The sequence below is a fragment of the Equus caballus genome, chromosome 14 (genome assembly GCF_041296265.1).
Source record: "Equus caballus isolate H_3958 breed thoroughbred chromosome 14, TB-T2T, whole genome shotgun sequence".
Classification (NCBI taxonomy): Eukaryota; Metazoa; Chordata; class Mammalia; order Perissodactyla; family Equidae; genus Equus; species Equus caballus.
The window spans coordinates 66413535-66441307 of NC_091697.1; the positions used below are offsets into that span (position 1 = coordinate 66413535).

General features: G+C 39.0%; 1 long non-coding RNA gene across 1 annotated transcript; it reads right to left on the reverse strand.

Moving 5' to 3' along the window:
• Nucleotides 1-9213: 9213 nt before the first annotated feature.
• LOC111767827 (uncharacterized) lies at nt 9214-13572 on the reverse strand. The gene is made up of 3 exons (XR_002799697.2): nt 13481-13572; nt 12068-12290; nt 9214-10835 (listed from the first exon to the last, which is right to left on the reverse strand). It is a non-coding gene; the product is annotated as an uncharacterized lncRNA (long non-coding RNA).
• Nucleotides 13573-27773: the final 14201 nt, after the last annotated feature.

Below are 27773 nucleotides of genomic sequence, written 5' to 3' on the forward strand. Positions count from 1 at the left end.
CCCTTTTTATAGGGAACATTGCCATTGACAAGCCCAGGCTGGTTATAGCAAATGTTTATTCATGTCTTGGATAATGGGCAGCAGTACTTGGCCTTCCCTCCTGAAACCACCATCAGTGTCTCCTAGGAGCAGAGCCTTAACTAACAATTTTGGCTTCTAGAGAAAGTTGTCCCGTGGCACACACCAATAGTTAGCTGGCCCAGCTCTCATTTGCATCCCTCTTTTCCCTTCTCACTTTCTAGGGTTGATTTAGAAGCAGCCAATGAAATATAAGCAGAAGTCCTTGGGTGAAAAATTTTAAGAAGAGAGGGCTTCAGCTGCCATGCCCTTTCGACTTTTGAGTTTTATCCTTTGCCCTTTCCCATTTCTTCCATACTGAGCACAAACACCATGAGTAGGGAAGTCATCTCGCAATGCTGAGGAAGGAAGCTACAGGCTGAAGAGGGAAGAGCCAGAATGTAGAAGGAGCCCAGGTCCCTGGGAATCACTGAGCTGCAATCCTAGCCTTGGATTCTCTATCCCCAAATTTCTTGTTAAGCAAGACAAATACACTCTTTGCTCACAGCTGTGCAATCTTAACTAATACACAAACCTCCAAATGATCTATGTATTCATGATGTGGTTTACAGAAGGGTTTTATTAATTAGACACACCACCTCTCTATTTTTATTAATTATTCTTTCTAACTAGGTGCTAATCTCATGGTTTTTATTCTTTAGGGAGACATACACTGTCAAAATAGGCAGTACAGTTAGACAGACAGTATAGTTAGTAGCTATAACTCTTAAGTCAGAGCATTTGGGTTTAAACCTAGCTCCAACACTTAAATTAGTAATTATGTGACTTTTGATACGTTGCTTAACATTTCTGTATGTTAATACAGAAGGACCCAAGGACGTCATCTATAAATCCCTAGTGTTATGAGTATTCAATGTGTTAGTCTTGGAAAAATATTTAGAACATAGAAAGCCTTCTAAATATGTTACATCTCATTACGTACATTGCCTTTTAAAAAAGTTAATTTTTTAAAAAAGTTATTTAAGATTTTATGTCTCTTACTGTTTGATATCCTAGAGGTAACTCCAGTTAACACATATGACTCAGCAATGAACACACGGCATGTAGACCCAGATGGTTAATTGTTCCAGTCCCTTTTCTTCTTATTGTCCCCTCCCACTTCCAAAATTATACCACCACCAGTTTCCTTATTCAATTCTGGCTGAAAAACCAATGTTGATTATATTTTTCTCTTTAAATGCTTATGAATCACAATCCTATCCATATATAGACTGTGTCGTCAGGAAAGTCATTGTGCAATCTTCATGTTCCCCTTGACCATAAACCTCACCGTTTCTCTTGCAACTTGATTCCAGTCACTTTCAAGATATGTCTGGGCTGATCTCTTAAATGCACATTTACTTGCTTTGGCTAAATATATTTTCTCTTTGACTGTAAGAAAAAGCTGGATATGAAATCAATAATTATGATTAAGAACACATATATTTCACACAAAAAGAAATGCCTCAGGAGAAATATATGCCATTTAGAGTCCATAAGAAGTAGGCTAAGTAGCAGGTCACTGTCTTGATCATTAGGAAACTTATCTTGGAGTTAATTGGTTAACTAAACACCCACTCACCCCCAACGCAAGCACATGCTGTTTGCCAGGAAAAGGACTGGGTTTCAGGATAAAGATAAATACTTTCAGCTAAAATTTATTGAGCATAGCCTGGGTGCCAAGTCATGGATTAAGTGCTTTTTATATATTATTTCATGTAATATTCACTTTGATATGAGTTATCTTTGAAGGGAAACATTTAAGTGTTTTCCTTTACAGCTAAAGAGAGCATCTCTAAATAATATAAAATTTCACCTGTTTTTGAATTTTATGAATATAATCATACTGAATGCTTTCTTTAGAATCTTGCTTCTTTTGCTCAAAATTGTATTTGTAAGGTTTATCCATATTGTATTGACTCAGCTCATCATTTTTAATGTTATGGATTGTAAGAATATATCATAATGTATCCGTTTCACTGCTGAAGGACATTTGAATTGTTTTCATTATTTGGTTATAATGAAAAATGCTGCTATGAACATTCCTGAATCTGTATCCTGTTACATGTATGCATGAGGTTCTGTATGGTATAAACTTATGAATGGACTTGCTGGATAACAAGTTTGTATATCTTAAACTTTCCTAGAAGGTGTCAAACTGTTTCCAAAATAGTTGCATTAATTTGTACTCCCACAAGCAGTGGAAAGAGTTCTTGCTATACCATACTTTGTTAACACATGGAATTGTTAGTTTTTAAAATTTTTGCCTATCTGGTGGCAAATTTTGATATTTTGATGTTAATTTGAATTTCCCTGATTACTAATGAGTTGAGCACCACTTCATATGCTGGTTGGCTATTTAGATTTTCTTGGGTGCCGGCCTGTGGCCGAGTGGTTAAGTTCGTGTGCTCCGCTGCGGTGGCCCAGGGTTTCACCGCTTCAGGTCCTGGGCGCAGACATGGCACCGCTCCTCAGGCCACGTTGAGGCGGTGTCCCACATGCCACAACTAGAATGACCTGCAACTAAGATATACAACTATGTACTGGGGGGGATTTGGGGAGATAAAGCAGAAAAAAAAAATTGGCAACAGTTGTTAGCACAGGCGCCAACCATTAAAAAAAAAATAGATTTTCTCTTTTGTGTGATGCCTATTAGTGACTTTTGCATGATTTTATTTTGGGTTATCTGTTTTTTAGATCTTGACTTGCAGGGCTTTTTTTTCTTCTCACATAGTCTATTTACCAGTCTGTAATTATACATATTGGAAATATCTTCTCCCCTTCTGTGACTTATATTTTCACTGTCTTTTGGGGGTCTTTTCTTTTTTTTTTTTTTTGAGGAAGATTGGCCCTGAGCTAACATCTGTGCCCATCTTCCTGCATTTTATATGTGGAACGCCTGCCACAGCATGACTTGATAAGCAGTGCCATGTCCTCACGCAGGATCTGAACCGGCGAACCCCAGGCCACCAAAGCAGAACCTGCTGGGCCACCGGGCTAGCTCCTTATGGGGTCTTATTTTAATACAAAATTTTAATCATTTTTGTATGATCTATGCTTAATACTTCATTAAGAAATCTTTCCCTATCCTAAAGTCATGAATATATTATTCTATGTATTCCTTTCTAAAAACTTTATTGGACTTTCATTTCCAGCCACGATGGAATAACAGGGACTAGATTTACCCTCCTAACTAAAACAACTAAGAAACCAAACAAAATATATAAAACAATAGTCGTCAAGACATTGACCATCAGGCAATGAAAGATAGTGACCCCTGAGAGATGGAAAGTGAATGAGATGAGCTCTACAATTGCCTCAAACGAGGAAACTAGGTGACCAGCAGACTCCCTGATCTGAGGAGACGGAGCCAAGATTTGGGGGAGCCCATGGCAGCTACAGTTTGCAGAACAGAGGACTCAGGAGAGAGCTACATAGAGAAAGAACTCCAGGGATCTGCAGAGAGACATCTAGAGTGTTCAGCAGAGTGCTGATCAGTGTATGTGTGAGTCACCCATTTCCCCTCCCCTGAGGAAATCAATGATTCTGGTTTCTTAAATATCCTTCCAGAGACATTCTCTGAATATATATTTCCCTCAAACGTTAGATGATACACACTGCTCTGCACCTTAGTTCGTTTAAATTAAAAATGTAGCTTAGAGATTGTTCCATATCTACTAAAAAAAAAGAGGAGCTTTCTCAACCTTTTTTATAACTTTATGATTTAATCATTAATTTAAACAGTTCTCTATTGATGGCCATTTAGATTGCTTCAAATCTTTGTTATGATACATAATGGTGCAATTTGGCACACATATCCTTTGTATATTCTGATGAACGTTTAGTGGTGTGCGGAGGCAGGCTCATATGGGCTTTCAAGAGCCATTTGTTAAAATTTTGGGAACTTTGAAAGCTGATTGATTTTAGAAGAATAGCTTGAAATTAACCATGGTGGAAGTATTTACACCATTAAAATTGGCAAAGTCTACAAATAAAAGGCCCCCATTCCCCTAATTTTTTGGGAGAGCTGGTTGTTAGTATGTATAGCTTCCACTGAACACATTCCCAGTAGTGGAATTGCTGGTTCAAAGGGTGTGTCACACTTGTAATCTTCATATATATGGCCAAATTGCCCTTCACACATTTCTACAAGCAATGCATAAAAGTTATTCTTGAATTCTCACTAACAGTGTTATCAAAATTGTTGCTCTTTGCCAATATCATGGGTGAAATTGGTTTCTCAATGAAGTTATAATGCTTATATTAGTTATTATTGAAAATGAACATCTTTTTATATGTTGTTTTTAAATTTCTTTTTATAAAAAAATCTTTATTCATATCCTTTGCCTATTTTCCCCTTTAGAGTGCGTTTTTAAAAATTTATTATTTATTTGTAAAACCTCCTAATATGTTAAGGAGATTAGCCCTTGTTCTGGGATATGAGTCATCCATCTCTTTTCTCCAGAATATTGTTTGCTATTTAAATTTGTAATGGTGGTTTTTGCAATGCAGATTATTCAAAACCTTTTATATAACTAAATTAATCAATATTTTCTCTTGATGCTAGTGAGGTTAAGCATCTTTTCATGTGCTTATGGACTTCTGGTATATCTTCTTAAGAGAAATGTCTTTTTAAATCCTTTGTCTATTTTAAAATTAGGTTATTTGTGTTTTTATGGTGGCGTTCTAAATGCTTGATGTATTCTGAATGCAAGTCTCTATCAGATATATAATGTGCAAGTATTTTCTCTCATTTTCAAAGTTGTCTCACTTTCTTGATCATGTTCTTTGAAGCACAAATTTTTTTATGCCTTTTTCTTTCTTTCTTTCTTTTTTTTGGTGAAGAAGATTGTCCCTGAGCTAACATCTGTTGCCAATCTTCCTCTTTTTTCTCCCCAAAGCCCCAGTACATAGTTGTATATCCTAGTTGTAGGTCTTACTAGTTCTATGTGGGATGCCCCTGAGCATGGCTTGATGAGCATGTGTAGGTCGGTGCCAAGGATCCAAACCGGGAAACCCTAGGCCACGGAAGTGGAGCACGCAAACTTAACCATTATGCCACCAGGCCGGCCCCTGAAGCACAAAAGTTTTAATTTATCTATTTTTTCTTTTGTCATTGGGTTTTTGGTGTCACATTATGAGCAAGATCACAAAAACTTACTCTTGTGTTTTCTCCTAAAAGTTTTAAAGTTTAGTTCTTACATTTGGGTCTATAATCTCTTTCAAGTTAGTTTTTTAATATGATGTGAGGTAGGGGTCCAACTTTATTCTTTTGCATGTGGAAATCCAGTTGTCTGAGCACCCTTTGTTAAAAAGACTCTTATTTCACCATTGGATGATCTTGGCATCCTTGTAGAAAGTCAATTGACTATAAATGTAAGGGTTTATTTCTGGATTATCAATTTTATTTCATTGATTTATGTATCTATCCTTATGTGAACACCACACTGTGGATTACTACAGCTGTGTTGTAAGTTTTGAAATCAGGAAGTGTGAGTCTTCCAACTTTGCTCTTCTTTTTCAAGATTTTTTTTCTTTGCTCTTCTGGGTCCCTTGAATTCCTATGAGTTTTATATTTCTTGTCAAATTCTGAAAAAAAAAGCCAGCTAGAGGTTTCGTAGGAATTGTGTTGAATGTGTAGATTAATTTGGGGAGTGTTGTGATCTTAACAATATTAAGTCATCTGATGCATGAACATAAGGTGTCCTTCCATTTATTTGTCTTCTTTAACCTCTTTCAATAATATTCTGTGGGTTTCAGTTACAGGTCTCATATTTATTCTGTTAAATTTATTCCTAAGTATTTTATTCTTTTTGATGCTACTATAAATGGAGTTGTTTCCTTAATTTCATTTTTTATTATTCACTGCTGCTTATAGAAATACAATTGATTTCGTATATTGATCTTATATCCTGAACCCTTGCTGAATTTAGTTAATTCTAGTAGTTTTTAAAAAAATTTATGAGTTCTGCTAGTAACTTTGTGGATTCCTTAGGATTTTCTACACAAGATCATGTCATCTGCTAATATAAACAGCTTTACTTCTTGCTTTTCAGTCTGGATCCTTTTATTTCTTTTTCTTGCCTAACTGCCTTGACTAGAATCTCCACGGCAATACTGAATAGGAGTAATGAGAGTGGACAGCTTTGTCTTTTTCCTGATCTTAGGAGGAAAGCAAAGCAATCAGTCTTTCACCAGGTTAACTGTGAATTTGTCATAGCTGGCCTATATCAATTTGATCAAATTTCCTTCTTCTCCTGTTTTTTTAGTGTTGGGGTTTTTTTTTTTTAACCATAAAAGGGTGTTGGATTTTGTCAAATGCTTTTTCTGGTCTATTGAAATGATCATGTAGTTTTGTTCTTAGTTCTATTAAAACCATGTGTTACCTTGATGTGATTTTTAGATGTTAAGCCAACCTTGTATTCCTGGGATAAATCCCACTTCGTCAGGGTGAATAATCCTTTTTATACGTTGCTGAATTTGGTTTTGTATTATTTTGTTGAGGCTTCTTGTGTCTGTATTATTAAGAGAGATTAATTTATAGTTTTCTTTCCTTGTAATGTCTGTCAAATTTTGCTATCAGTGTAGTACTGGCCTTATAGGTTGAGCTGAGAAGTCTTCCCTCCTCTTCTGTCTTTGAAATAGTCTGTAATGGGTTAGTATTAATTCTTCTCGGAATGTTTGATAGAATTCATCAGTGAAGCTATCTGGGCCTGGGATATTTTTTGTGGGAAGTTTTAAATGTACTAATTCAATCTTTTTACTTGTTACAAGTCTGCTCAGATTTTCTATTGCTTCTTGAGCCAGTTTTGGTAGTTTGTGTCTTTCTAGGAATTTTTCAGTTTCATCTAGATAATCTATTTTGGGGGGAATATAGTTGTACATAGTATTGTCTTATAATCCTTTTTATTTCCATAAGATTAGTAGTGATGCTCTCTTACAGCTTTGCATCGTGAAAGCCTTTCTTACTCTGAGATTATTAAAAATTCTCCCATTTTTTTCTTCTAGTACTGGTATGTTTTCATTTCCCACATTTAAATCTTTAGTACATCTAGAATTTATTTTGATACAAATTGTATGGTGGGGATATAATTTTATTTTTCTCTGGTAGGCTGTGCAGTTGTCCTAACACCATTTATTAAATAATCAAATGTAGGCTTTATCATATCCTGAAACAATTTATTTGGATGTGTTTCTAGACTTCACATTCTGTTCCATAACATGTCTAACTAGTCATATGCCAGAAGCATGCTGTCAATTATTGTAGCTTTATAACACATTTTCATATCTGGTAAGGCTCATTACTCTTTCTTTAAAGAATGTTCCTAGCTATACTTGCTTGAATATTTTTCCTATATGAACTGTACATTTAGCTGTTGAAATTTTACTAGGTTCAAGTTAATCTTTAAACTAAGTTACTTGAATTAACGTCTTTATGATATTGAGACAACCTATCCAAGAACATAGTATGCCTTTCTATTTCCTCTTGTCTTTTTTGTGTCTCTCAGTATTTTAAAGTTTTCTTCATGTATATCTTGCATAAATTTTGTTCTGTTTATCTTGAAGAGGTTTAGCTCTCATATTACTATTCCAAATGGGACTCTTCTTTCATTATATCTTCTATCTAGGTGGTTTTTACATATGAAGATTACTAAATTTTATATTTAATTTTACAATGATTTGAGAGACTGGATTCTCTTATTGATTATTTGCAGTAGTTTTTCTATTGATTCTCTTGTTGTTTTCCAGCTGTAAAATCATACTATCTACAAATAATTATTTTACCTCCTGTTTTTCAATGTTTCAGATTTCTTTTTCATGTGTAGTTGCATTGTCTAGTGTGACCAAAATATTGTTAAATAGTCATACTAATAGTGATTCTCTATTAAGCATGATGCTGGTTTTAGAATACATTTTTTTAAAACTTCTTTTTAGATTGAGAGATAATAGAAGTGTGGTGGTTAAGAGCATGAACTCCGGAGTCTGAATGACTGGGTTTGAATCCAAGCTGTACAACTTATTGGATGTATAAAATTCCATGGATGTCAATTTTATCACTTCTAAAATTGGGTTGATAATAGCAACCTATCTGACAAGGTTGTTGTGAGGATTATATTGATAATATATATAAAGTACTTACAACAGCGCCTGGCATATAGTAAGTGCTACGTAAGTGTTAGTTATTATTGCATTATTATGTCTATATGTAATAAGTTTGTTCTTCTTATTTGAAATTGTCTATGGAAATTGGGATATGTAAGTGGGTTCTAAATGTTTAATGAAGATACAATTTGTTAAATATATTAATTATTTGAACATTAATCAAAGAACAAGTAAAAGTGATTGTCTTCAATTTTATGTAAGATTACTTGAGTTGTAAACAAAATCCTCCCTCTTGCTGTGAGCCACAGCCTTAGTCCTTCCTTCAGTTTAGTTGCTTGAGCCAATATATTCTTCTTTCTAAAGAAGCCACTGCACACAAAGCTTTCTCTCACTGGCAAACCATGTGTGACTCAAGTTTACCCATGCAAATATTTCTCCTATATTTCATACATGATTAGAAAAATTAAACATCACCCCTCTTTGCTCCTTCTCCCATTCCCACTGCCTATGAAGGAGGTTGCCCTATCAGGGTTCACCTTCCCCCTATACTCTGCCTGACTATTTGGGTAATGGTGGTATCCTTAACTGTCTTAAGTTCTTTCCAACATCATCATTTCTATTCAAGAGTGTTAGTGATTCTCAAGACCCATATTGAATAAAGTCAATATGCTGTTTCTTTCATTCAAATTCCTTCATCAGCCTGGCCCTGATCTAATTTGATAGTCATCTCCCATAACTCCAGATAATGGCCCGTTCTCTCTTGCCAGAATAGTCTCTCTACTCTCCCTCATAAACACCGTTATTATTTATGTCCTTCTGCCTTTGCTTATTCTGTGTTTTCTGCTTTGAGGTCCCTTCTCCCTGTTCCATATCTGCCAAAATCCTCCATATTTTAGGGCCCTGCTCAAGTCCCTCCACTGCTTAGGCTCGTTTCCAGGAGCTCCTATAGCTCTTAGTATCTGGGCCACTTTTTTGGCACTGACATTCTGAACTGCCATGTATTGTACTGAGCTCTAAAATATGAGCTAGATTTGTCTCAAATAAAACAATAAATTTCTGGAGAACAAGGATTGTGACTACCTTTATTTTTATATATCACTCAGTCAGTACCTGCCTGCCACAAGGCACATACAGGCTTTCATCAAATACTTGTTGAAACATTGTCAAATGAGTGAGTGAGTGCCTTCATAAATGAATGAAAGAATGAACAAGGGTATATACACAAATAAATGTACAGGTGAATGAATGAATTGTTCCCAAACCCCTACTATGTGGAGGTTTGTCAGAGACAAAACCAGAAGGGTCAAAGCCAGCAGGTGGCTCATGGTGCTCAGAGACCATGGCAGGGGTAGAAGATGGGGCTGGTGACCTAGGGAGAGAGACAGCTCGAGTCCAGCTCCTCTCTCTGCATCAGGAGAGTGTGTTCTTTTGCCCTAAGTATACAGAGCTCCTTCTCTTTCATAACTCCAGGCATAAATAACCACACCTAATTATTCCCCATTAGTATCTGTTTATACTCCCAAGTTTTTCCTTAAGAAGAGGGTTTTTGCCCCTGAGGCCCCAATATGACTCTCACATAGCCCTCCAGACTTGTTGAACTACACCTTCATAAACAGTTCTTCCAATGAAAGAAGGAAAATTAAGGGATTCCTCCCTTCTAACGGAATGACCAATAAAATGATCACATTACCATTATCTCTTACAAATCTTCCCTATGGCCTAATAATTCCCATTCAGACCTTATAAGCACAAGCAAGAAGTATGTGGTCCATTTTCTCTTTAGCAGGAAATGCCAGCACATGTCTGCGGACTGGCAGAATGCGCTCACATCTCACACAGGAGTGACACTGAGACATTCTAAATGAGGACCAATGAGTATAATAATGGTGTTGAAAAATCTAAATGTAAAACATTATGTCATCTAATTGATAAGGTCATGTCAAATTAGGAGGGTCCTAAACCCAATGACTAGAGTTCTTATAAGAAAGCTGTGTAGAGACACAGATACACAGGGAAGAAGGCCATATGAAGATGGAGGAAGAGATTGAAGTTGTGCTACCATAAGTCAATGAATACCAGGAACCACCATGAGCTGGACAAGGCAAGGAAGGATTCTCCCCTTAGAGCCTTTGAAGGGAGCATGACCCTGCTGAAGCCTTGATTTCAGATTTCTGGCCAATGAACTGTGAGAGAATAGATTTCTGTTGTTATGTTCACGGTACTTTGTTATGGCAGCCTGAGGAAACTAATATAGGAGTCAAGACAAGAATTGTGATTACAAGCAAAAGGCAATGAACATCAGTTGAAAGAATGAATGAATGGATTAATGACTCTTCATCAGTGGAATGATCGTGTCCCGTCTCTACTGCTGCAGTGGAGCCCTGAAGTAGAAGCAGGCCCTCAAGATGAAGGACCATTCAGATTAGCCCCTTAACATCAGCACTGAAGTTGTGAGTTAGGGGACTGGAAGAAAAGCTGCCCTAGGCCTCTCCAGGCATGTTGTGGGGCTGGAACAAGTTCTCTGGAGGCTCAGAAAAGAGGTCCAAGTCCAAAGTCTTTGAAATCACTCACAAAACCCACAGCGTAAAGCATCCAGACCTGGGTTTGAATTCCCACTCTAATGATGTGTGACCTTGGGCCAGTGCTAACTCTCTGTGAGTCCTGGTTTCTCCTATCTGAAAAACAGAGATAAGAAAATACTGAATTCTTGCTATCCAAATATTTACCATAAAACTTGCAAAATGCATTTTCCAAGTTGTAGAACTGCTCTCAGTAGAATGGCCGTATATCCCACTTTGTCCCAGAGAGTTCCAGCTTCAACTATTATCATCCCAAGACAGTTAGGAACAGCTCCCCCTTCATTCACAAAAACTGTCCCAACCGTACCATGAATTACATGGTCACCAAAGTTTTGAGGAAATCTCACAGACACGGCAGAGAAAAAGTTATATTGCACATCTGAGTGGGCTTGAAGCTGCAGAGCGCACCACAGTCGTACCTGAGCCATTTACCCCAAAGGATCGCATTTGGTGTCATTTGCATTCATTGTGTACACGCATTGCTTATTTAATTGCAGTTCATTTCAGTGTAGAAGGAAAATATAGTTGGTACGTAATACTGTACAGTATTGTGTGTCAAACACAAGATATCCACTGCTGTGTTTAATAATTAGATGATTGGTGTTCTTAATGTTTTATATGATGCAGAAATCCTTGATGGATTGTTATATAGATGTTTAAGATGTTCAGTTAAGAGAACATTGATTGAAATTTTTGCACTAAGCCTGGAACTCATTATAATTTTTGTATTTAAAATAATGGAATATAGTCCCTCTCATTGCAAAAATCTTCTATCTGCCACATTTTCGGGATTAAATGAAAAGGATAATGAGGGATACTTACCTCACCAGGTTGCAAAAACTAACTAGAATATACATATATAAAGCATGTGGCCCACAGTGTTTGAAATGAAAACATTATGTACAGAGTGGGAATTTCAGCCCCCAAGCTCAGTGCGCGAGAATGATGACTTTCTTTATTTATATTAGAAGTGCCCATTTAGGCTGGGTGATAGATATTTGATGTCACTTGGAGGGAGCTTCCAGCCTTCCCTAGGATTGTAACAGGAAATTCTGGGGTGCTCCTGTCATACCAGGGCACTGGATGTGAGAGCCCACCAGGTCCTTGGTCACCAGTCTCCAGGGTCAGGGCTGGGGCTTCCCTTGCCCCTGCACGTGGGTCCTAAGCTCCTCTGCTGGCTCCTCTGGGCCCCACTTGGGGAGCAGGAGATGCACTGTGTAGCCTCCAGTCCTCCCTGCCTCCATCCCTGCTGTCTTACTTCCCAAGTGCTGCTGTAACAAACCCCCACAGGCTCAGTGGCTTAAAACAACTCTAACGTATTATCTTACCGTTCTGGACGTCAGAAGTCCAAAATGGGTCTCACGAACCAAAATCAAGGTGTCAGCAGGGCTGGTTCCTCCTGGGAACCCTAGAGGTGAATCCGTTTACTTCTTTGTCCACCTCTTGGAGGCCACCTGCCCTTCTCAACTCACGACCCTCTCCTCCATCCTCAGAGTCAGCCATGTAAGATCATCACATCTCCTTCACTGAGTCTGCTCAGCTGCCTCCCTCCTGTAAGGATCCTGTGGTTATACTGTCCACCTGGGTACTCCAGGATAATTTTCCCCATCTCAAGATCCTTAACCCCATCTGCAAAGTCCTTTTTGCCATGTAAGGTCACCTAGTCACCAGTTCTGGGATTAGAATGTAGACCTTTTGGGGGAGCCATTATTCAGCCCAGCACCCCCAACACCACTGTTCCCTTCCTGGGGCCTCGCCACCTCCCAGCCTCTCCTGGAGAGCAGGGCGCGGTCCCTTCAGCGCTGGGACCCACACTCCTGTCTGTGTTCGTGCCCACGCACCCAGCTTAGCTCTCCCCATTCCCACCCAGCCCAAGAGAATTTTTTTCAAATTTTGAGGTGAAAGGAAAGCCCTTTCTCACCCAAACGTTTTGTTCAAACCCAAAATCTTCTAAGCTCCCCTAAATATTCAGACTTCTGGAGCACGAAAACAAGTAATTTATAGCGTGCTTCCGCTTTTTAGCCAGTCACTTCCTTCTCCTGAGATTGTGGACCAGAGCCAATCATCTGATGAAAGGAGGGAAATGAAAGGGGCAAATAGGAGAAAAGTCTGTAAATTAATATCTCAAAGTATTATCCAGTCACATTTTTAAAAGAACTAGATCCTTCTGGGGGATGAACAGAGGTGTGTCAGGGAGGGGTCCCGGGAGAAATCGGCCTGCAGTCTGGCTCTCGAGCCTCTCCTTCCCTCTGGTGTCTTCTCACCGTTATTTCCACCACTGCCACCACCTCCCTTGGCTCCAGGAGCACTTTGCTTCCCTTCAAAACACTGGCCCAAATCTGCACAGAACCTTTGCCCAGGTTCCCCTTAGCACACCTGAGACAGGCTGGCACTCTTGCAAAGAGCTGTACTCAGTACCAAGAAAGACAAAAGGGAATTAGTTTCACAAAATACAAACAGCATAAAAATGATCGTGACTCCCTTAGACAGCTGTCCGACAGCGATAATACCCTCTGACCCAGGAAGCTGTCAGAACCCTGTAAGAGGAGCCTCTAGCTTTCTCCCTCCACTCCCACCTGGCTGCCACCCCCATCCTCACCTTCACTCCAGAGCAGGTGCCACATTATTCTCTGACACAGGGCAGCAAACCAGGCAACTCCTCTTTCTCCTGGTCCAAGTTAAATAGAAGTCCACATTCTCAGATCTGCCATCCATCCCATCACTCACCCCTGGCTCCTTACCTGAAGGGTGCTCCCAGGCTGAGGACAGCACCACGGTGGCTGACAAATGGATCAGCTCACCCTTTGGGGCTTCAGTTATCAACTCCAGCACCTGTGGAGAATTTTATATCTTATTCACAGGTAAGCCCCTGGCAACCACCTCTTACATACACATACACAGCTCTACAATATAAAAATATCTCAAAAATACCAAAACTATATTTTCCCTCCATAATTATGTATTATGGAGCAAGAAGGTAAATTTTCCAAGGAAGCAAATACGGAATTTTAGGAGAGAAATCATAATTTATCTTTTTAAAGAAATATAGAAGCAACCCGATTAAAAATTGGGCAAAGGACTTAAACATTTCTCGTAAGAAGATACGCAAATGGCCAAAAAGCACATGAAAAGATGCTCAACATTATTAGTCTCTAGGGAAATGTAAATAAAAACTACTACTTCACACCCACTAGGATGGCTATAATTTAAAAAACAAAACAGAAAATAAGAAGTATCAGCGAGGATGTGGATAAGTTAGAACCTTCATACATTTCTGGCGGGGATGTAAAATGGGACAGCCAGTGTGGAATACAGTTTGGCAGCTCCTCAAAAAGTTAAACGTAGAATCATCATGTGACCCAGCATTTCCACTCCCAGGTTGATGCACAAGAGAATTCAAAGCAGATGCCCACACACAAATCTGTACATGAATGTTCATAGCAGCAATGTTCATAATGGCCAAAAAATTGAAGCAAGCCAAATACCTGTTAGCAATAATTAGCATTATTTGAACAAATGTCCAAATGTTCTTGGCAGCACTGTTGACAAAAACCAAAAAGTGGAAACAATTCAAGCATCCATGAGTAGATAAGGAAATTGTAGTATATGCGTAAAATGGAATATTACTCAACCATAAAAAGGCATGAAGTAATGATACATGTGACAATGTGGATGAACCTCAAAACCATTGTGCTAAGTGAAAGCAGCCAGACACAGAAGACCACATACTGTCTGACTCCATTTCTCTGAAATATCCAGAATAGGTAAACCCACAGAGACAAAAAGCAGACTGGTGTTTGCCAGGGTCTAGGAGTGATTGCTTAAGGGTATAAGTTTTCTTCTGGGGTGATGAAAATGTTTTCAAACCAGACAGAGGTGAAGATGGCACAATATGGTGAATGTAGTAAATGCTACTGAATTTTACACTTTAAAATTGTTGATTCCATGTTATGTGAATTTCACCTCACTTTTTTAAAAAGAGGAAAAAGAAACCCAGAACTAGGAGTTAGAGGACCAGAGACTGAGTCCTGACTTTAGTACTTATTAGCCATTTCACTATGGGCAAGTAATTTAAAACTCCCTCTGAGCCTCAATTTCCTCATCTGTAAAGTGAGACTAATGATATCGTACCACGTATTTCATAGGGTTATTGTAGCGACAAAATGCAATATTGTTTATGAAATATTTATATCATGTAAGAGTGATATAAAATGCTAGATATTGTTGTTATTGAGGTAATAAAATGTACACTCAGCACGAAAATTGAGAACTTCCTTTCATTCTTTTACAAGACCCAAGTTGTGGTAAATGTATTCACAAGGTTTTATTTTTAATTAATTTATATATTGCAAGCAAAGGATTAAAATAGACAATTTTTATCCAAATAAGTAGGCAATATCTTAAAAACTTACTCTAGGATATCAAGTCTCATCCTGGAATTGACCCTTGGGGAGGAAGGTAAAACACACATCCCAAATTCTCTATGGACAGTAGACAGAAGTGTGAGTCTTTTTATGTACCCAACAGGCACAATGACACATGGTCACTTGTGGTATATTAGTCTTCCCTGGAGCAGATTTTCGAGATATTTTCAATAGGGTAACGGTGAAAATATGGGGGTGGGGGGAGTAAAAAGATCTTTATTTTAAGGAAATATAAGTAGGACTTGTCTCGGGGTTGCAATAGCTTAATATTCAGTTGCCCTGTTAGTGAAAAAAAGTCCTCCTCCAAATTTCAATCTGGCTTTAGTTCAAATCAAGATAATGGGAAATTTGACTTAAAAATACGAAATAACATAAAAATTATTCACATATTAAAGGAGTTAGGAAATACTACTAAAGATCTCTCTCTTCCTCTCTTTTTCTTTCTTTCTTTCATACCATAAGTCATCCCATAGGAATTTGGTAATAAATAAGTCAAGTCTGATGAAATCATTAGGATTTTTATAGCATATTTATGAGGCTGGTAAATAGCTACTTCTCCGATTTTATATCTCTACACTATCTCCCCAAAATATGCTAGCTGATAATTTCCTAAAACATTTTAAAGAGTAAAATACAAGAGAGTTGAGGGTTTTATAGGATTTCACAAATAATCTGGATTATTTAAATATAACTCTATTTTTCTTTAGAATGCCATAGTCATTTCATGCCACTGTGAGATTCTGGCCATCTAATAACAAAAGCCTATGGTAAAATTATTCATTATCCACTATTTAGTAATTTTCAGTAAAATTCTCAAACACAAACTAGGCATATGCTGTTTTTATGAGTGTTAGGTGAAATTATAACAGCTCAGTCTAGCCAGAACATGTGTTCTTATTGCTGTGAAACTGGTTTAGTTTTATCACCAAACACACTCGAAGTGTCCAGCAGCAAACACTTCAGTCCCCCAAATTCTGTAAGCCCATCACAGTTCTGGCGTTGAGAGCCAGGTCCAAAACAGGTGGTTCTGAAAAACCAAGGATCCATTGTAGTTCCAACTAACCAAGGACACCTCATAAACTCCCCATTTTGAGTTTTTATATACTAAGCTACATATATGAATAGTTAATTTTCCCATTTTTAATTAATCTGAGACAAGCATGTACCAGGAAAGAATGCTGACTAGCATGTATCAGCAAGTTGATACATTTCCCAAAAGAGGTTAACATTTCCATTAATATAAGTAAATATAAAAATTCTATTAGTCTTTTTGAACTATTAAAAATAGTTTGCAGCCCCTTATTACTACTTTCAAGTTCTACACATCAGTAACTTGGTCTGTGAACAGAAAAGATTTAACATTATTGAGTACTTATGATGTGCTAGGTTCTATCGTAGAATATATATATATATACACACACACACACACACACATATATATATTTCATTTAAGTCACACCAAAATTTTTTGAGGAAGGTGTTATTATCACTTCTTTTTTAGAGATTGACACTGAACCTCAGAGAATGTAAGTAAATTGTCTCAGGTCCTATACTTAATAAGTCAAATTAAGGCTCACATTCAGGGTCTTTTGACTCCAAGGGAAAGGCTTACAAACCCACGTTAAGGAGTTAACTAAGGAACCTAGCATCCTGACATCAAAAGAGCCTTCTGGGTGATGAGAATAGAAAACCAGAACCAAGCCTGCTTCTCTGACAAGTATTTTCCAAGGGCCTCCTATGGCCTGGTGAGGGGTGAATGAGACAGACATGTCCCTGCCTTCAGAGCTTCAACTCTAGAGGTAAGTTAAGACACCGAGCCAGTGTCACTCAAGTGACTAAGAACTATGGAAGTGGCAGTGATAACATGCCACAGGAGAAGAGCCTTCTTGTTCCCAAGCAGGCTCTCAAGATGATGGAGAGGAGGTGAAAATAGATCTTGTAACCGTGTCAAATATAATAAGTTTAACATGAGACCTTTGATTAACAAGCATTGATAGAGCACAAACTAAGTGCAAGGCACAAAGCTGAACCCTCTTTTTCATAAGGTATTCCAGTCTTTCATGCATCTTCTATTTCAAACACATAGGCACCTTCTAAGAGAAAGCTGAGAGATCACAGGTATTTATTAAAGATACCATTGATTATTCTAAAAAGGGTATGGAGATAAGAGTCTCTTCCATGTGGGGAGCCTGGTTGGTCTTGAGGACACAAGGGTGGGGTGTTCCAGACCAGATTACATCCAGGCGATGACCACAGAATTGAAGCATTCAGGCCATTTCTCCCTCCAATGCATCTAACTGTGGAAACTCAATCAGGTCCAGAAATGAATCAATTTCCTTTGCCTGTGTCCTTAAATTTGATGAATAGAGCCTTTGCTTAGAGCTACTGAAGCTGCTATTCATCTCAGTTAGTTGCTAAATAAAACGTTGTTCTTGGATGTAATTCTGGCGAATATGACTTTGGCGATTTTTCGTTTAACTATGTAAGTCCAAATCATTCCCCAAGTGAATCTACATTTGAGCTATTTTTGTTCCACATGCTCCATATTTTTTTCCAAGTTAGAGACTAGGAATCTAGGAAGACCAGGCTTTCTTGTTGACTGTGAAGAGGATAAACCCAAGTAACAGTGCAAAGTTTTGTGACAAACCGCTAAAGTCATCTTCATGAAGAATTACTTTTCTATTCAATGCAATTTGATAATCTAGGAAGAATTTTAGACATACAAAATTTAAACAACGAAGAAAGACAAAGTTTAAATAAATAAATTTGTGTCTGATGAGAGAATCAGCAAATTCGACTTGAAGTAGAGGGTCTAGTTGAATCTTCTTCACATAATAGTTCACAACCTTGCAGTCTTCTGTGGTTAAGGACTTGACCGCGGTCATGTAACTAGAAGTGGTAAAATGTAATTGGACGATGAGTCCTTTTTTCTTTCCTTTCTTTAAATTTCTAAATAAGTTTTTATTTTTAGCTGAGTCATGCTCATAGTTTAGAAAGTCAAAAAGTAACAACTAAAAGGCTTTTCACAAAAAACACCAGTCCCTAAATCACCCCTCACTACACCTGCAGTCTCTCTCTTCAGGGAGTACCACTTGGAACTGTTGCTTCCAGAATTTACACATCTTCATTTTTCTATATCATAAGTTTTTATCCTTAATTTTTATTATTAAAAATTTCAAAAAAGCATATATGTACATACACATAAAATCATACACACACATTTTTGATGAATTCCTAAAAAGTAAGTTGCAAACATCATGACACTTCACTCCTAAATACTATATAGTGATACTAAATATAAAATTATGCTATCTTTTCTTCCTCTGTTTGAGACATTCTCATATGACTTTCTGTTATGGGAGTTGAGGATTTAGTTTTCTTACACAACCATCCATCTGTTTCACATTCCCCACCCTCTCAGTATGATTATAGTACAATTTTTTGGTTAAATATATACAATGCTGTATACGCTTTTCCTTGAAATTAATAATTGCCTTGATTTTTTATTTGCTTACTTTCATTGCTTAGTTTTTTATTAATTCTTCCAACACCTTTCAAAAGCCTTTTAAAACATTTCATTCACAGACCAATATCATCAATCTATATACAGACTTTTCTTTTTAGACATGCCTCGTGGAGAACTCCTCTCTCCCTTGGCTGTCACCTTGAACTGCCTTTGCCAGTCTCCAAGTTTAAATTCCCTGACTCCTGGGTCTCATGCTTGGTGTGCTGCCTTGTTTTGGAGGGAGGGGCACAGTCTCTAATAGATTCACGAGGTCAAAAGGGCAGCATAAAGGACTATGCCTATCTCTTGAGTCATGCTGCTCCACTCAGGACTGGCTTCCCATCTCACCTGACAGGCAGCTGTCACCCTGGGATCCTGTTCCCAGCTACCCTGAGGACTCCTGTCACCCCACTCCTGCGCTCTAGCGCTCTAGCTGCTCATACTGAACACCATGTCTTCCTCTTTCTTGGTTTATCTACTCCCTTTCTTTGGTGGGGGCGCAGTCTCCAGGAGCTTCTTGAAAAAGGGTGCCGGGAAGGTAAAATTTTTTTAGAACTTTCATGTCTGAAAATGTCTTTATTCTCTATGTGATCGATATTTTGGCTGGCAATGCATTCTAGGCTGGAAATAACTTTCCTTCAGAATTTGGAGTCATTTTCCATTGTCTTTTAGCTTCCAGTGATGCAGTTGAGAAATCTGAAATAAGTCTGATTCCTGATCCTTTGTATGTGACTTGTTTTTCCTTTTTTGAAACTTGTAGACTCTTCCTCCTATTTTGGAATTTTAAGGTGACGTGCATTGGTGTAGATCACTTTTGATTCACGATGCTGGGTGCCCAGAGGGTCTATTCAAGTCGAGACCGATGTTCTTAAGTGCTGGGAAATTCTTTTGAAAATTTTTTTGATACTTTCTTCCCCTCCTTTTTCTATGTTCTCTTTTTGTAAACTTCTATTATTGAAACTTCCGTATTGGCTACCTAATTTTATTATCTTTAATATCCTAGTTTCCATTTCTTTATTCTATTTTTCTTTGTTCCACTTTTCTCTATTTTCTGGAAAATGTATTCCACTTTCTTTTTCAACATTTCTAATTCCAAACCTAATACCACTTCTGCTATTATATAGCTTTTCATTTCTATAAATTATTTTTGGTTCTTTGAGAGTTCTTGGGTTTTTTCTTTATTGGTTTTGGGGTTTTTTTGGCTAATAACATTTGTTCCGTTAATTCTCTGAGGATATTAATAATCTTTTTGGTGCTTTGTTTTGTTTGATTTTGCTATTTTGTTTTCTTTTCTCTGATTTCTCCAAGCCGCTTTTTTCCCCTGTTCGATCATTTTAGCTTCTCTCCTCAGGGTTAGTGACATCCCTCAGATATCTGGCAGTCATTGGCTGGCTGCTTATGTTTAATACAGGGAACCAGAAAGCTGACTGGAAGTCTAAGATGGTTGGTTTGGGCGTATTCACATTGAGCCCCACTATAGAATGATCTGGCTGGGTTGTTTGTTGGGGAGCTTTTTGGAATCAGTAGCTATAGGTCTTTCCTCTCGGGCTGGTCAGTTTCCAGCTGGAATATTTTTCTCTCTCTCCTCCACAAAAGATGAAAGTCTGGCTTCCTGTATGCTGAGAGTTCAATAGGAGAAAAGGCTGAGAGGATTCATCATTAATTGCACAAATTTTGCTTAATTACCCTGTTTTAATACAGCAGCCCCATCTTTAGCCCTGCTTGGCAGCTCCCTTCCAGACATCCTCAGTTTACCCTCTGCAGGAATTAAACCTCCAGGGCCCTTCTGGGCTGGGAGAGGGGCTGTTCCCAGGGTGTAGGGGGCAGCCAGCTGAGGGGTCAACTCACTTCCACAACAGCTCTCATCAGCCCTCCTTATTTTGCTCTTCACACAACCCTCCACCTCCAGTTCCAGAAGTCCCTGCTGCTACCACTTCCTAGCCTTTTGAGGATCCAGCTTGGAAATCAGGTTGGTCCTCAGCTTTCCCCACTCCAGTTCTAGAATTTGGTTTCCTGCATCTGCTAAGATACCTCTTGTCCATCTACTTTCTAATTTACAAAATGTTGTTGTTCTTATCTCCTTTGTATCCACCCTGCCCTGGGGAGTTTATCTTTGATTTTAAGTCTCTTTACTATAGTTTTCACTGGGTTTCAGGAGGGAGCAAAATTAGACATATGTGTTCAGTCTGTCATATCATCACAATAGGAAGCTTTATTGTTTTTTTTTCTACTCCATTATAAACATTTGTGCTAATTGTGTAAAGTATATAATTCAAGATTATATGATAAAGATAACTATGATACTTATACAAATAACCACCTTAATCAGCTAAAGTAACCATATCAGATAAAACCGTGAGGTAATGACCAGAGGTTTTGAATTTTAAAAGGAATACATAGTTGACAAAAAGGAGAAAGAAGAGAATGAATTTTGATTTATAGTGCTTGATGTTATAAGTTCTAGCTTCCAACAGAGAAAATAGAAATGACTAGGAAAAACAAGATAAATGTAGACTAAATCCCCCTTAAATGATAACCAAACAGTTAAGGAGACCGAAAGTTCCAGAAAAAGGCCTGACTGATATATGCAGTAATAAAAGTTGAAAACAATCAACCAAGGATAGTTTATTATTTGACATAAACAAACCCTGATCAGTCTCCTTATGTAAAACAACCAAAATCTTTATTATAATATTTTAGGTGTATGTTAATCTGTAATTTCTGTAGGATAGCTGCTATCCACTGCAATCTATAGTCATGCTGTTCGCACATGTCTCCTCACGTGAACGACTAAAAGAAGATGGTCACTTGCAGCAGTGCCTTTGCAGTGCCTGTTCATTAAAGACGTAGGAAGTAAATGTTGAAAGTGCCAAACAACTGACATCTCCTGTAACCCCCTGTATTTCCTCTTAGGGCTCTCTCCTCTCAGTTTCACAAAGAGACCTGCTAAAGAGTCAGTGTCAGACACCTGGCTACTGAGCATTGCAAATGACATCACAGAATTAGCTAGAAGAATTTGGGCAAGAGGAAAGAGTTTATGAAAAATCTTCAGTGGAATAGATTGTTCTTAACATTCAGAAATTAAAAAAAAAAAAAAAAGCCTATTCATTGCATTGTTTTGGGCAAAAAGGACAAAGAGGAAGCCCCAGGGGTGATATTCTCAGAGTTTGGGCATTCTCCCTCCAGAGAGATGCAGCCAATGCCAGGCATGATATAAAGGGATCCTTCTCCAATGGTCAACTGCCTGGGCTGGTCCCAAGGTGGATGCCATGGGATTGAGTTGGGGCTCAGTGCACCGTCTAGTTAGGCAAGTGTTTTGCATCCTACAGTACTCCCCCTCACTCCATCAGGCTTACTCCCTTCTAAGAATCCCATTGCCACCTGTCAATCAGACAAAGGCCTGGTCTTTCACAGTTCTTCTGGACAGGGTTTGCCTCATCAGAAACAATAACTTAACTTTGGTTTGCTTTTGTTTCTTCCTATTGGCTCTACTTTATCTTACTTATAAAGACAAACTAAAGTAACACTTGGAATTAAAACTTTTTTTGTGATGCCTTGGCTGACCAAGACAAATTACCTCTGATTCATTTTACATCTTAAACCAAAATATATTCATGGTGTGACAGTAGCTTATTCAGTATGAAAGTTACTTCTTTCTCAAGGTGAGAGATCCAAAGAATCATCTCTAAAAAAAATCTCTCTGATATCTGGGTAGGAGATCTCATTTCCTTATGTCCTCACACCACAGGAAAAAAAAAAAATTTTATGACATGTCCTATACATCGCACCACTAAGATGAGTACTTGCAAGCCTGTGGTAGGGGGCTAGGGCTCTTGATAAAGGGTTCCTGACTCAGCCTAATGCTGTCCATGAAACTCGATTTGGAACTTGTATCCTGGCTTTACTTCTCCAACCAACTTGATCTTGCCCTTTAGACATGGATTCTTTTGCTCATTTCTGCTGAGACGGTCTCTGTATCTCTGACCCAACATTTGCTCTTTGAACCAGGTTTTATGGATTCACTCTTATCCTCCCCAGTATGACCTCTGAATTTCCACTCTTTGTTTGTAGGAGCCACTTCTGTGGTTGGAGGTGCAGTGTTGTCCTATATTGGTCAGGATTTTTGATTGCAGACAACAAAACCCACATTAGCTAGTTTAAGCAGAGAGGAGTTTATTAAAAGGTATTGGGTACCTTATAGAATTTCTGGAAAAGCTAGAGAACTGGGCTTGGATGCTACTCAGCCAGTTACAAAGTAGCCAGGAGAAATGGCCAAACACTCCAATGGACTGTTCTAGTGAAAATTCCCTGCCACTGTCCTCTGCCACACCTGGATGCCAGGGACAGACTCCAAAATCTCCAGCGAAGTTGAGCCAGGAAATCCAGTGGTCTTACTCATTGTACTTGCCAGATCTGATCTCTCTTTCTGTAGAGCCACTACTCACATTTGTCATCTCAGCCTCCTAATCCTAAGCAGTATGTCCTCATGGTGAAAGCTAGGTCACATGTGGAGACTAGCTACAAGGGAGTCTCGGGAATGTAGTTTTAGCATTCTGGCCTCCACAGCACAAGAAGGAAAACTAGAGCGAAGTTAGAAAGGGTGTTGAGTGAGGCATTTACAATAGGGAATGAGAATTCCCCACATTACTCATCTGGGCTGAAGAAGCTCCCACCCTTCAGCCTGGGTTCTAGGAGTCTAGACAGGAGGGTGTTCCTGGGTGGTGGAGGGAAAACAGTCTCTGACCAGGGGGGCAGGCTGGGAGTTAGAGAAGGAGCTAGTGCAGCGGGAAATACACTAGAATGTGTTGGTATCTGAGGGCTCCTAAGATAGCCACTCGTAGGAGCCACCATATATGACTCTTTGGGCAGTGGAACATTGTTGTTAACAGTGCAGGCTCTGGAGCCAGTCTGCTGGGTTTGAATCCTAGTTCCACCCTTATCAGCTGTGTGACCTTGGGTTTTGTGTGTGTGTGTGTGTGTGTGTGTGTACGCGCGCGCGCACGCGTGCGTGCATGTGCTTGGTTTTGTGTGTGTGTGTGCGTGTAGGTCCAGCTTTCCCTGGGGATGGGTCTGTATCCATGCTAGGGTGTGATGGTGATGAAAGAGAAAGGGAGGAACAGCCCTTTCTACGTGAGATTCTCTCTCTACTACCAACCTTGGGAGACCAGACTATTCTTTTACTAAGAGTGAACAGCCTTCCTTACTGGGAGTCTGTCTCTCTCCATGAGGAACAAGAGAACACTGGAGAGGAATTGCAAAGGATTCCCCTAAGCAAAGAAGCTCCTATGTCATAATTACAGATTAAAAGATTGTGAAAGAGTGCATCAGTTATCTATTACTGTGTAACAAATCACTCCAAAAACTTAGTGTCTTCAAACAAGAACTTACTATCTCTCACACTTCTATGAGTTTGCTGGGCAGTTCCTCTGCTGGTCTTGCCTTCACTCACAACACAGCTGCACACAGTTGACTGGGCTGGGCTGGAAGTCTAAGTGGGCCTCCCTCACCTGTCTGGCGGTTGGTGCTGGCTGTAGTGCCTGATTCTGCTCCATGTGGCCCCTCAATCTCCTGTGGGTAGACCCACTGCCTTTCGAGGCAGTCTCTCTCAGTGCCGCAGGAAGGGAAGGCAGTGCTGCAAGGCCATGTGAGGCCTCAGAAGTCAAACACCTCACTTCCACCACAGTCTACTGGTCAAAGCAAACTAGGCCAACCTGAATTCAAGAGGATGGCGAAACAGACAGCACCACTGGCTGGGATGAGCAGCAAAGTCACATCACAAAAGGGAGTGCATATGGGATGGGGGATGGGATTTGTGGTCATTAAACAATTTACCACACATGCTAAATTCGGAACTGATACAATTAAACTTTCAGTGATGATACAGAAATTTTGCATTCAATACCCATCTTCTTAACAAGGCAAACACAACCATCATTGTGACCAACAATTTCCCACCATTTTTTGGAGTTCGGGAAAAGCAAAAAACTTTTTGTAATAACTATATTTGAAGGCAGGGATTTTTAGTAACCTCTTGATGATGAAATTAATAACTTCCTTGGCTTTTTTGTTTTTAACTGTAGCTTAAAAGTCATCCACTCATAACAAAATATCACCTTTGTAAAGCCCCTTTAAGCTGGGAGAGTCTAGAATTCCAGTATTCACACCAAGCCTTGAGGACTTTATTGGGTCCTGTTGTTGAAAATGTCGTAGTTTTGTTTTCAAGCTTCTCTGGCATGTTCCCTCAATGCGTGGACACCTTGGAGGCTGTTCAGAATCATTCAAATGAGCCTATGATGTGCCGGTGGTAGAAAGACAGGTAAAAATCCTCCTTCTCCCCTATGCGAAACTTCCATCTGGGCTGGTGCTTGAAAACGGGCTGACTGTGACCACCCCTGCCGGGAAGTCCTCTGCCGGCAGCCTGGGGCACAGAGCAGCGGTAGAGAGGTGGCTCGTTTCCCTTCAGACTGCTGCTGGTGACAGAGCCAGCCCTGCATGGAGTTACTTCCCTTCCCTAGATCTCCGCATTCTTATCTATCTAGTGAGAGAGGCCGGATCAAAGCCCCTCCGGTTCCCATATCGACAGCCTAAGACTCCAGAAGTGGGGTAGACGGGACAGATCATTTCTGCCAGCCCCCTGCCACATCACTCCCCAGGCCTGGCTGGGGGCAGCAGCGCAGAGGAGGCCTGCTGAGGTCTGCACGGAGCTGGCGGGCGCTGAGAGCAGGTGGTGGACTCAGAGCGCTCACCTGAGAAGTGAGAGTCCCCACGGCCTTCCCGCCGGGCTGGGGTTCTTTCTCCTCCTCCTGCAACCTTTTCAAATTCCACTTTTAGTTGCTACATTTGAAAATTACTGTGTGGTGTTTACAAGATTTGAAAATCTTTTCTTTTGAACAATTTTTGTTGTTGTTGCAGGAGAGACAATACTTCACATTTTTTGTTTTCTGTAAACCATCTTAGGTCTTCCAAAAACATGTTTTAAACTCATAACTGACACGTCATCATAAAAGACACCCCAGAGCATCATATTAATTGAATTCAATGAAAAAATAAAATGCGAAGTCAGATGAGCAGAAGAACCAAGGGGCTGAAAGGAAAAACACCAAAACATTAACAGGATTTACACTGAGGAACTCAGACTTTGAAGACTTTCCTTTTATTTTCTTGAATTTTAAGCTTTTTGATTGTAAAAAAAAATTTACATACTGGAAAATTAATTTGCTCATAAACATCTGTAGTAATAGGCCCATACTTAGAGCCACATGTTTAAGAGGCAGTTAAGAACTTTGTTTTCACTCCTAAAATAATCCATGAGCTTGTTTGTGTAGATGGACGTGAGAACAGTGGCTTACAGTTTATTTTCTATTTGACTCTAATTTTACGGCCATGGATTAGCCCTATGACCGTGAATACAGGCTAGATTGACAATATCAGTGTCTTTTCTCCAAAGAAAGCATAGGAAACTGCCACTCTAATGCTGGGCCATCTCAGCCTGAAACCTCAGGCCCTTTAGACCCACCTTCAAACAGGAAAAACAAACAAGCAAACAAACAAAACAAGAAGAGAAGGAATGTTTTCTGCAGCAATTTCAAATATGTACTATTGGCTTTCTTTCTTGAGAGGTGCTCATGACCAGAAACCCTAGGAGAGACTGTTATCAGTTGATGGAGGAAAGATATTCAAGGAGAAATCCACACAGATGCTGTTAGCCCGTGGCCAGCACCAAAGGCGCAAAATGATAAGAATGCCAGTGTTTAAAGGAGCTGGACCTTTCTGAAACCGAGGAGTACATGGACTTTGTCAATCTGATGTTTTAACGAGGAGATAGATGCCACCATTTTACTTGCCAACTTTTTTGGTTGGGGGGATGTTTGTTTCTGAGGATACTAATTATATCTCAAGTGGCAGCCAAGAGAAAACTGCCCTCTACACTACCGTTGCTACCAGTGGTTGGGCTCAGAATCGGGTGTTTTTCTAAAACAGTAATGCTGGGAGTCATTTCACGTCGCTTCAAAATACTAATAATTTGAGCTTTCCAAAATTTCCAATTTTTAAAGAAAAATGATTCAGGAAATTCTCTTAACAAGAATGCAAATGACATAAAAGTATTTAAAGTGACATTTCTCTCTTCTACAACACTAAGTTTTCCTTAAACACAATGAGAAGTTGTTACCAATAAATGAGAGGCAATTTGTATTTTATCTTCTAAATTAAGCGTAATATATAGTATAATTCATTTTCACAAAACATGTTTCGAAGGAGATAAATCTGCTCTTAGTAACTTCACAAATATTCCTTTGATTTTGGATTTATTATTTCAACTGTCTCTGGTGAGGGCATTTCATATGCTTATAAACCTCTTTAGTTTCTTTTCATATTTTAGTGCTTCATGTTAATGGACTCCATTACTGTTACATAAAACACATCTATCAGCAAAGGTTTAGGAACAAACATTTATACCAAACTGTTTAAAAGTTGGCAGCCGTGGTGAATAGTAAATAACAGCGAATAGGAGAGAACATAAATATATAGATCAATTTAACAACAGATTGTCTCCAAAGGATTTTTAAAAAGGTTGCCTGAGCTGTCAAGGTGGACATAGTCTGCACTCAGACCAACGCAGCCTGAAGTCGGAATCATCAGGGTTTCACTTGATTTTAGTTCCCTCGCATAAACAGATTTTCCTTATTTTTGGAATATAATCAATATTTAATCAATCTCCTGCTTCACTCTAAGTTGTAAGAACCATATCACTTGCTTGCCACTTCTCGTAATTTTCAATTATCATATTCAAATCCAACTGTGCTTCCAGCTTCCCTAAACTAACCATTTTTGACCACTTAAAGTGAGACATTTGTGTAATCTCCATCACACTTGAACTTCATAGAAGCACACATATTAAAGTCAGACGAACTTCAATTCCTCAGTTTTACCTGTCTCTCACATTACCTACGTCACAGAGTTAAAGGGGATATTGTATGAAAGGTGCCTCATACTCAATGAAGAAACTCCATGAAGGTTAGATTTCCCTTCTGCAATCTTTTGCGGTGGGCTCAGTCTCCTACCTCATACTCTCGGGCCATTGACTGGCATGCAATAAATGTTACT